Source organism: Ostrinia nubilalis, chromosome 28 (genome assembly GCF_963855985.1).
Source record: "Ostrinia nubilalis chromosome 28, ilOstNubi1.1, whole genome shotgun sequence".
NCBI lineage: Eukaryota > Metazoa > Arthropoda > Insecta > Lepidoptera > Crambidae > Ostrinia > Ostrinia nubilalis.
In genome coordinates, this window is record NC_087115.1 from 4,902,118 (window position 1) to 4,914,328 (window position 12,211).

The window sequence follows — 12,211 nt, forward strand, 5'->3', positions numbered from 1 at the left end:
GGACAGATTAAGGCACTAATATTATTAAAATACTATTTCAAAATACAAGAAATTGTTGAATATGTGTGTACGAACGTAACACCCGAAACGATGGAATGACCCATATGCTATGCGGATGACACCCTGGTCACTGCCCGGGGGAAGACATTTGGGGCCGCGGCACGGCTGGCGTCAGCGGGCGGCACATTCTTCGGCTGAAAGTCGCGCTGGAGAAGACCGAGGCCCTCTTCTTTCTGGGCCCTCCCGACGCCCACATTGTGGTTGAGGACGTTAGGATTGACGTCAAAGATGAAATATCTGGGCCTCACGCTTGACGGGAGAAGGCATTTTAGCCCGCACTTCAACGGACTAGCGCCACGCCTCCTCAAGGCAGCCGGCGCACTGAGTTGGCTCCTCCCGAATTTGGGAGGGCCACAAACGAGGTGTCGTCGACTTTATGCCGGCGTTCTGAGGAGCATGGCGCTGTATGGCGCCTCAATCTGGGCGGACGCACTCAACAAGAGGGAGAATGCCGCCCTTCTCGCAGGCCCCAGCGGGCCATAGGCCCATAGCGCAGAAAGTCTCAAGGACCTACCGAACGGTAGGGCACGCTGCGGCGTGCGTCCTCGCTGGTACTCCTCATTGGGAGCTAGAAGCTGGAGTCTTGTTTGTTATCTATCACTGGATGGCAGACCAGAAGGCGCGTGAAAAGCGCCCGGCCCCGGAACGGCGCGGTGCCGTCAAGTAGGAAGAGCGCGAGATCATGATCGACCGCTGGAAGGAAGACATGACTCGCGCGCAGTTTGGCCGCCGCAATCTGGACGCCATTGGTCCTGTTCTGGACCAATGGTTGGAACGACCGCACGGGTTCCTCACGTTCCGTCTGGCGCAGGTGCTGACCGGGCATGGCTGCTTCAGTTCGTCCCTGCATAGGATCGGGCGAGAGGAATCCCCGCTGTGCCACAAATGCGACGCGGCGAATGACACGGTGCAGCACACCCTTGCGGTCTGCACAAGCTGGGAGGAGTAGCGCCGTGTCCTCACTGCGCTCGTGGGCCGGGATCTTTCGCTTCCGAGCCTGGTCAACGCCATGCTAGGAAGTGAAGGATGCTGGATGGCGGTCGCCTCCTTTTGCGAAGAGGTCATCCTTCAGAAAGAGGCAGCGGAGCGCGAGCGGAAGTACGATCCTCTCGCCTCATCGCTCCACAGGCGGAGAAGGGGGTGGAGAAGGCGGTTGTACGATCGTTCTACTCTCCCTCCAGGTGGCGGCCAGCAGGCCGGGGGTGCGGGGGAACCCTTGTCACCTCCGTCTGATGGGAATGGCGTTTCGGGCCATTCCCGTCGGCGTCGTGTAGGGTCCGTCGTGTAGGCGAGCTGTCGCCGGTGGTGTCACAGAAGTCTAAGGCTACGGCCGGACACTCGCGACACTTGGACTTGGGCGATGACGGAACGCCGTGGAGGTTTTAGTGTGTATACCCCGTCCTTTTGAGTCCCACACACCACCCTGTCCCCCGGCAGTGGTGACGGTGCGCAAAGCATTTCTTCCGCGACAAAAAAAGGGGGGCCCGAAACGAGCTGTGCCTAGGGGCCCCGAGATGGTTAATCCGGCCCTGGTAACCATAGATTACGGACAAAGTAATACTACTGAAGCTAATGTATTTTATGTCTAAATAGAGGAAAAGGCGAATAAAGGACACAAGTAATTTTCTGTGCGGTAATGTGTTCGTGATGAGGTCGACTCGACACGTAGGTCGGCGCATATCCGGCTCGAAGGACCATCTAATTCAATACATTTACATAGCAACTGCAGTCTCAATGCCATCTCGCAACGATTTCTCTAGCATTCTTTATGATAACTATTCCAAACGCACGCTAGCCGGCAATATTTTTAAGAAGATGAGACTAACAAGACGACTCTGTACCGTTTACATAGTTTCGAGTGTGTCCGTCACTGTCGCTCATGCGGGCATCTCGCTTTGCTTGAGAGGGATGTAAAGATTCGAAGCTTTGGATAGCATTTCTACTTAATACTTGGTCTTTTCTACCTTTGTATGTAAAACTATGGGAAGGCGTAAGCTTGGGAATTTGGGTCAAGTGCCTGGATGCGAGCGGCGCAGGACCGGTCTTTGTGGAAATCCTAGGGGGAGGCTTTTGTCCAGCAGTGGACGTCTTTCGGCTGAAACGAACGAACGAATGGACACAGTTCTAGCTAGCATAATTATTATGTTTGAGAATCAATGACAGTTGAAATAAATTCTCGAATGGAAACCATGTCCCGACAAACACTGTGGACGCTCCTGAGACCGACAACATCAAGAAGAGAGCTGACAGTGGCTGGATAAAGCCATAATCCTGCTTAAACGCGCTTCTTGGGAGAGGCTTATGTGCAGCAGTGGACTGTCATAACTGAAATGGTGTTACTGTCTTCTCGGAACAAAAAGCCAATGACTAGCATCCCTAGCTCAGTTTACAACAGGGTGTGAGCCTTTATTCTCAGGAACAGGACGGTTGATAGAGACTTTTACGTCCAGAAATATACTGAGAAAGGCTACAATAATGGTCCTGACTTCTCGAAATCTAAAGCCATTGACTAGCAGCATCTTTTCTGATTAATTACGTTGCGGGTCTTGAAACTTGGTCATGCTTAAACTTGACCTTAATTCGTTGGGTTTCTATAGGCGGTCAAGCTGTAGCTCCTGGCTACACAGGAGTGAACGAGAGATGGGAACAGTCCCGTTTCTGCCTATCTCAAAAGCCAAAGATTAGCTTCCCTAGCAGATATCAATTATGTGCCTTTATTCTCAGGAATAGGATGGTAGAAAAGGATGATAAATAGACTTTTACACCCAGAAGTAAACTGGAAAATGCTGATCCTGACTTCTCGAAACTAAAGCCAATGACTAGCATCCCTAACTCATCATTGAGCCACCTCCGATGATGTCACTGGCCAGCTTGCACAATAACAGGGTGTGAGCCAAATCTATTCTGAGTACCTCACAGTTCGGCGATGTTTGTCAAACACTCCCATTTTGTGGCGTGGTCCTTCACACGCCTATTTTGTAACGTGAACTTTTTAAGTCTTACTGCAAGGTTATAAGGTATGGAGCAGCACGAAATGAGTTTTGCTGTACATCTATACTTCTTGTATACTAATATTTATTATAAATGCGAAAGTAACTCTGTCTGTCTGTCTTGCTTCCACGCCTAAACCATTGAACCGATTTTGATGAAATTTGGCATAGAGATAGTTTAGGTCCCGGGAAAGGACATAGGATAGTTTTTATCCCGGTTTTTGAAACTGGGACGCGCGCGATAAAGTTTAACTGTGACAACAAAAAAAAACAAACAAAATTTCACGCGGGCGAAGCCGCGGGCGGAAAGTTAGTATTACTTAGTATCCTTATAAATTAGAAACTTTTGCCAGCGGGTTTTGTTCATCACAAAAAGATTTAATCACTTTCAAAGACCGGCATAAAACGCCGTATGTTCTTCCCGGGGAAGACCCGTTTTTAGAAAACTCTACCCAAATTTTACAGTGGTTCAAGTAAGCGTGTAAAAGAAACAGAACAAGTTATCTTTCCATTTTCATCTTTGATTCTGCTCAATTATTTTCATTGGTTCTGGAGACATGAAACTCGCGAAAATTAAGGTTTTAAAAACTAATTTCTTTTTAGAAATTTTAGCTCAATCGGTTTCGGAGAATTGGTCTTAAATTCAGTAGCAAGATTTGTACTACACTAACTAACAAGCGAAGTCTATATTAAGGCTTGTAAAAAAAAGTAAGATCTTATAATACAAAGCTAATTGAAACCATTGCTTATTATGATAAAAATAACATGAAAACGCAACAGGCAGAAACAACTTTTCCACTTATAAATTACAGATCTAACTGCCTATTGGACTTTGAACAAACCAATTAGATGTTGCAAAGGAATTCTAAATATGTACTAGCATTGCTTGCGATTTAAAACCCACTCATCTAACGCCCGTATTCACAAACATTACTATGGTCTCACAGTGCGCGAGGACGCACAGGGTGACACACGAACCAATCACAGAGCTCTATTAAACGCTGCGCGTTCGATTTGCTGCTTCACTTAAGCAAGCATCGTTGTAAATACGGGCGTAATATCCTAGACATAAAGTATCAAGACTAGCAAGACGAACTATTAGTCAGAAGATTAAGTAGGCATGTGCCCGTTTTCACCATCAATACCAAATTTTTAAGTGACCACTATGAAAACAAAATTCATATTTATGTGTTACCATAGGGGTCACTTAAAAATTAGGGATTGATGGTGAAAACAAGCAATGATCTAAGGAAAAGGATGCTCTACTTAAGGGCCGACTGGAGCCGCGGCGCAAGGCTATAGCGTGATAGTAATTATGCGCTTCCCGCGAGGCAATTTGCGCGTGCGCAATTATAAAAAGGCGCGCGCCGCGCTGTCTGCGCGCGAGTCACGTGGTGTGACGTCATTAGGGCTGTCAGCCTTTTTTTAGAAAAAAAAAATAGGAAAAGCTTTATTGTCACAGTTTAAACTAATATTTTAAAGAGGAAAGATTTTATTGTTACTTTGTAATGAATAGGCTCTGTAATTAAAATATCTAAGCAATTAGAGTCGCTTTTTAAACTAAATTTTAAATAAACCACTTGAAAAAATCGAACTGCCTAAGACGGGAATTGAACCCACGACCTATCGCTTGCCGGGCGACTGCTCTTCCAACTGAGCTACTTAGATCAACAATTATAATAGGCTCCTATCAAAACTATTGGGGCGATTTAAATAATTCTTTCACCTTTAGAATCTTACATTATCCCTGATGACAACTTTTTATTGGCGGCACGAAGTCAGCTAGTTGTCAAATATTTAAAGAAAAAAATATTTATACTTTTAATTCCCTAATGGAGCATTTACATGTCTCACTAGCTTTTACCCGCGGCTTCACCCGGGTGAAATTTAGTTTGTCACAGATCGCCTACTACGATACTGTGAAGTTTCATCAAAATCCATTCAGTAGTTTTTGCGTGAAAGAGTGACAAACATCCAGACATCCATACAAACTTTCGCATTTATAATATTAGTAGGATAGGAAGTAGGATTACCTTCTTGCTCTCCAGTAGGCCTAAGATGCGCGCCGTGATAACTTTTATCGACGTCAAAATGTATGGGGAAAATCGATAAAATGGCGTGATAACCGCTTATCGCGGCGCGCATCTTAGGCCTATAGCGCAACAATTTAATCTAGCCTAGTTCGAAACTCCCGAGTAACCGACGAATCAGCAGTCTGAAAGTGACACCTTTGAGCTATAGTCGCCTCAAAAGCTAGAAAATCATCAGATCATTTAGTCTCCACTGCAGGAGCACGACCCTCTCTAATGAGGGTTTTTGCGTATGAAAAATCCGCCAGATGGCAATACGTAGACGCGAGGTTCAAATGCTGCATGATTGGTTATTTTTGACATGGCATTGACAGATATGTCAAAATCCACCAATCACGCAGCAGTCAGACCCCACATCCCCGTCCCGCCATCTAGCGGATCTTTCGTACGCGAAAACCCTCATTTACCAGAGGCAAATGGAGGATTCGGCCTAAACTCCCCACGCTGGCCAGACGGGTTGGGTAACTGACCTTTAGAGATAATAGGCTAGTTTCGTAAAAAAATTTTTTTAGTCCGTCAATTTTAATATAAAAAAATATTGGACACGTATATTTTTAATTGTCAATCAAACAAATACTTACAAAGTTATAGTGCCTTGAAGTTCCGCGCGACGTCACTAAGTGCTGCACTTTTACGCACTTACTGAAGTCACGAGCCTTTTCTTTAGAACTTTGGCGCGCTTTATCTCTTTACATTTTCATTAGTTTTAAAAAGTGAAAAATAGGTGTCGAGTAGTTTTTGATAAGCTAACTGACGGACTAATTAAAACTCTTGCTTTTTTACCCAGGAAACATCTCTATTTTAAAGTTTTTGTAAGGAGCGAAGGGTAAAAAGCCTGGAGTGAAATAATGTAGGGTGATCGCTATAGTAATTAGCCAATACATAGTTATTGGCCAACTTGCCTAAAATGAAAAGAAACAAGCCTAATGGAAGTTATTAAGAGAGGAAAAAAGACAAATATTTTTTCTGAGCAATATGCAGTCCAATGTAGTAAATATTTTTGTCTCTTACTTATTAACAATCCAATATGCCAATAACTATGTATAGGCTAATTACTATTATAGCAATCACCTAATTAATTTCTTTTGAGATATTAAGTTACTTAACTTCTGGCATGTCAGTCATCTTTCAAATAGTAAAAACTATGTTTATTTTCCCTAGATGGCGTTGCTTATCTATTGAACCGCGTAAATTAGTTATTTCGTAATATCAGTGGTTTAATTGGGAAATTGATAATTTTTCAAACATTAACTATCTTTGATAACGTGGTACGAAAATCGCCTTTTTGTGACAAACCGTAATTGAGCAAAAATATTAAATACTTAAATTAAACAATATTAAAGATTTTTTTTCTAAATTATAATTTAACCCTAAGCATAAGTACTCCGGTTTTGAGAATTCAGAACCTGTGTAAGTTTTTATGTAAGTGACCAAATAATTATTTATATTTTTTTGTAAAAAATATAGTAAACTATAGTGTTCCAATGCGATTACGCATGTTGTAATCGATAAAGTGCGCATGACCGATCGGTGATAACGATCGTAAAATTATATCACTATGTTTGATAGTGCTGATAACAGCGTTTGCTTTGCGTAAATGCCGAAAAAAGAACGCTTCTTCGAAGAAAAGTTCATGTATCCTATGACAAAAATAGCTATACATACTTGATAATTAATTTGTGGACGTGACTACAGGTCACAGGTCAAGTGCTTAATTCCGTCAATGCCTGAGGTATGGCTGCGGCACGGGAGGGTAATTTTGTGAGGATCAAACGTCAGCGAGACTTCAGATTTATATGCCCTGTCATATCATATGTCAATGTCGTCATCCCTCTCGTAGCGCTCCCATACCTCAGGTACTGACTGAGTTAGGCCTCAGCCTCGAGTTTAGCGGGCAGCGGGGCGGGAGCGGCGGCGGCGCGGGAGCGGGGCGGGCAACGCAGACCCGTTCTCGAAACAAGCGACCGAACCTTAAGCGCTAGACATACATTATAGTCTATAGGAGTCTAGTTTTTTTTATCCACAAAGAGGAAGCTCTTGGCCTGTATCTCATCTGATGGTAAGTGATGATCAGGCCAAAGGTGGAAGCGAGCTTCACCCGGAATCCTCAACCACGGAGGAACTGGTTATCTTACCTCTAACTGCCGGAAAACAACAAATAGTTTACAGAAGTTATACTGTTATTTATTTGCAAAAGACCACCAACCTCGCAGGGCTAGATGGCAGACATCATAAGCAAATAGGTACTTTTTGTTCTACGACTTGGACTTGTAAAGCTGAAGAATTTGTTTGCTTGAACCGCGCTAATCTCAGGAACTACTGGTCCGATTTGAAAATATTTTTTGTGTTGGATAGCCCATTTATCGAGGAAGGCCTCAGGCTACATAACATCACCCTACAGTATTGACTGTACATTACATTACATACATTTTTCTTTACTGCTTAGTAAAGAAAAATGTTGCAAAAACGGGAAATATTATTTAACTATTTTCACGCGTAAGGGGGCGTCCATAAATTACGTGAGGCTTTTAGGGGGGGGAGGGGGTCAACAAAAACCTCACTAAATCTCACGTGGGGGAGAGGGGGGGTCTCGGGAAATATCACGTATTTTTTCCCACAAGAAATAGAGAAATAGAGTTTGCCAGAAAACTGGGTTAAATCTTAAGTAAATAAATAGGGACGTTTCCTGGGTAAAAAAGCAAGAGTTTTAATTAGTCCGTCATTTAGCTTATCAAAAAATACTCGACACGTATTTTTCACTTTTTCAAACTAATGAAAATGTAAAGAGATAAAGCGTGCCGAAGCGAGGTTCTAAAGAAAAGGCCCGTGACGTCAATGAGTGCTCAAAAGTGCAGAACTTTGTGACGTCGCGCGGAACTTCAACGCACTATAACTTGGTAATTATTTGTTTGATTGACAATTAAAAATATACATGTCCAATATTTTTTTATACTAAAATTAACGGACTAAAAAAATTTTTTTAGGAAACTAGCCTATTGGCCAAGTGCGTGTCGTGGCACGCGCAGTGTAGGGTTCCGTAGTTGTCCGTCGTTATCACAATAATTATATTTCAGAAGTAAGCAATTACTTCATCTAAAGTCACTTTTAATATTTTCTTCTAAGGAATTTTTATTAGGTATGAAATTTTATAATACATGAGTAAAACGAGACTATTACTCTTGAACTAACTGATCTATCTTAACCGCTATAGTTTTCCTTGAAAGTTCATAAAAAGCACTATAATCTTGAATTTTTCCAGATTTATCAAGCCAACAGTAACAAACTCTGTACCTACTCGGACAAAAATTGGCACTTCAAACTTTAACATTTTGCAAACGGATCCCTAAATCGAAAAATGGTCTTAGAAACCCCTAAGCCATTTTAAAAGACCTATCCAACGATACCCCACACGATGGGGCAGAAGACGAAAAAAAAAATCATCCCCACTTTACATGTAGTCCCCTACCCTAAAAAAAAATTTTTTTCATAATTTTATTCTACCGTTTTGTCGGCGTGATTAATATACATACCTCTACTAAATTACAGCTCCCTAATGCCAATAGTTTCCAAGCAAAACCTCGGACAGACAGACAGCCAGACATATCGAAACTATAAGGGTTCCTTGTCAAGACTAAAAAATGATTTTTGTATGATGATAATGTCATTTTATTCTGTACAGTCTAAACAAATAAAACTAAAAATGCATGTGTGAATACTAAAATGCAGAAAAAATGACGAAATTAAGAAAATTATAAAACAAGTTCTTTTTTTATCAAAATCGATTTTGCTAGATTATTAGCGATTTTGTAGAAAGGAACAATTAGACTAGGTACTTTTGTAAAAAAACAATGTGACCCTAGTACTAACCGCTGTCACTACCTACACGTGTTTTTCTGGATCTATTCGTAATCAGTGGGCTCAGTGCGACTTTACATCAATCGTCATCCGCTAGCGACTGTGTAAAAAATAACATACATTAAAATGTATGATGATTGTACAGCGTCCGTAGCAGATACTTTCAAGAACTAAAATCTTCAACTTTATAGATCTTTTTGATGCACTCGTTAGCGACAACGTTAAAGCACACAAAAAAAATGTTTCTCAGTTAAATTACTCCAAAACTATTAAATTTCGGATTTTTTTAATATCACGTGAGATTTGGGGGTGGGGGAGGGGGTCAGGCAAAATCTCACCAAATCTCACCAAGGGGGGCGGGGGGGTTGAAAAATAGCCAAAATTGTCTCACGTAATTTATGGACGCCCCCTAAGTCGCGGTCACAGCTAGTTCTCTCACTCTCCGTCGTACACTCTCCGAAGGGACCCCGATCACATCCCTAAGCAGGCTCTGGATTGGAATCCCCAAGGAAAACGCAAACGTGGTCGACCCAGGCAAACTTGGCGGCGCACTGTAGCGGACGAGGCGAAGAAGATCGGCAAGACCTGGAGCGAGATCAAGCGAGAAGCTCAAGACCGAACGAGATGGAGGACTGTTGTGGACGCCCTCTGCCCCATCTAGGGGACATAGGACCATAAGTCAAGACAGCTAGTTCGAAGATACAATAAAAGTAACAAAAATCCCTTAAATTAATTCGTTCGTTCGATTCAGCCAAATGACGTCCACTGCTGGACAAAGGCCTCCCCCAAGGATTTCCATAACGACCGGCTGCGCTGCCCGCATCCTGGCTCTTTCCGCGACCTTCACCAGATCGTCGACCACATGGTGGGAGGCCTGCCTACAATTAAATTAATTATTATGTCATAACTACCTATTTACGTATGTACCAGACTATCCTAGACTAGGCAACAATATAACTTATCAGCACGATATCGCTTGTTTTCGCACCGTTAGATAAACCAACGTAAACAGTTAACGTTTAGTTTAACAATAATTTGTAGTTTAATATGTACCTACACATCATCCCATGTTGGCCAGACGGGTTGGGGAGGCCTTGGACATTTTACAATGCGTCTCTAGTCCTAAACTAAGCAAAGCTTGTACTATGGGAACTAGACAACCTGATGTTCGCATAATCTCTTAAGCTTCAACCACACCAACGCGTGCAGATTGCCATCGCCGGCGCGATCAAAGATCAATGACAGGTCGCGCGACCTATGACAGTTCACGCGACCTGTCGATCCTGTGCTGTGACCAATCACAGAGGTCAACCTTTGATTGCGCCGGCGATAGCGATCTGCACGCGTTGGTGTGGTTGAAGCATTATGATTACGACATCCACGGGAAGAGTGGTCCCATTCCTCTCTTCCGGAACCACACGTACGTTATAAACCTTTTAATTTATTCGTTTACAATCAAAAGGTGATGCCAATAATCTCCACGTACCGTCAATAAACAAGTTTACACCGAAACGAGTGCCAAAACAGTTTTCAAAACATAGGAAAATACCGTTCCCGGTCTAAATATAACTCCATCTTTGTGTGCTTTTAACGATGTTAGCGGGATTTTAGTCTTTGAAATTATGAGACTTTACGAGATCGAATCAGAAATGAGGAGATCCGTAAACGAACTAAAGTCGCTGACATAGCCCGACAGATTTACAAGCTGAAGTGGAAATGGGCAGGGCACATAGTACGCAGAACTGACGGCCGATGGGGCAGCAAGGTTCTGGAATGGAGGCCGCGTACTGGGTAACGCAGCGTGGGACGTCCACCCACAAGGTAACCCGACGACATCATAAAGGTAGCAAGGAAGCGCTGGACGCAGGCAGGGTGACTAAGGGACAAATATGTTACTATTATAATAATACCTGAAAATTCTGATGATAAGTTAACAGCATCGTTATGTTTTGGCAGTTAAGATACAAGTCCTCTATGAAAGCTGCAAGCCGCGGTGGGGATTTCATAGAGATTTGCTGTTTGCGGTTGCAGTTTGCGGTCTGCAGTTCATCTTGGACTTGTACCTTTAGAGGTAAGATAGCCTGTTCTTCTGAGGATTCCGGAAGCCTGCTTTTACCTTCGACCTGATCATCACTTTCCATCAGGTGATATGGAAGGCCAAGAGCTTCTTCGTTGTGGACATAAATAAACTTTAAGCTGGGCTGATTGTGTTCGTTCGCTTATGTTACAGTACAGTCAGCGTCTAATAGTTCGTGACACCCAAAGTAGCCAATAAGTTCGCAACATGTCTTTTTAGCAATTGGTATAAGGTTGCGTTGTCAACTTTTTGGTCACTTTGCCGAAAGACGTCCACAGCTGGACAAAGGCCTCCCCCAAGGATTTCCACAAAGACCACGCCGCTCGCATCCAGGCACCTCCCGCGACCTTCACCAGATCGTCGGTCCACCTAGTGGGAGGCCTGCCCACGCTACGTCTTCCGGCTCGTGGTCGCCATTCAAGAACCTTTGTGCCCCGCCCACTGCCACTTGATTTTAGCAATTCTGCGGGCTATGTCAGTCAGTCACTCTGGTTCTCCTACGGATCTCCTTTTTTCTGACTTAGGGTGTCATGAACTATTTAACAATTACTGTACCGTAAATTCGCGAGCGAAGCCACAGGCATAAGCTAGCAATTGATGATAATGACACAATGAATGAGTTATCTTAACTGAAGCCTTTCAAACAAGGAAGTACAATTCACAATTGGTTATAGCAACCTTGGAACGATAGCAAATGTGAACGTTGCAAATTCGAACTTATCGTCTTGGGTTTAGATCTTCTATGCGGCGAAAGATCTGACAAAGATAAATAATACAATTGAAGAAAAGCAGTAGTATTAAACTTTTTGCCTTTTTGAGAAAAGTAGCGATTTTAGCTAAAAGGTGGACCGACGACCTCATAAAGGTAGCACGAAGGCGATAAATGCAGGCCGCTACCAACCGGGCGATGTGGAAATCATTGGGGGAGGCCTATGTTCAGCAGTGGACGTCCTGTGGCTGAAATGAGTGACATCACCACAAATTACCCACTCAAAAACAGAGTCCGAGTTTGCTATTCGGTTTTGTCATTAAACTGGACCAGTAAAAAACAGGACCGACTTCAATTACAAGTATTGTTTAATAGAAATGTCCCACTAGCAGTTTAGGCGACAGTATCGATTATCTACGGGACTATTCCC

At 43.2% G+C, this 12,211-nt stretch overlaps 1 protein-coding gene and 1 non-coding gene across 2 annotated transcripts in view; both read right to left on the bottom strand.

The window, feature by feature from the left end:
• Positions 1 to 12,211, bottom strand: part of LOC135085215 (protein phosphatase 1 regulatory subunit 37-like) — a 37,204-nt gene that overhangs the window by 20,993 nt on the left and 4,000 nt on the right. The gene's annotated exons all lie outside the window — the stretch shown is intronic.
• Positions 4,646 to 4,718, bottom strand: Trnaa-ggc (transfer RNA alanine (anticodon GGC)). Its single transcript has one exon. It is a non-coding gene; the product is annotated as a tRNA-Ala (tRNA).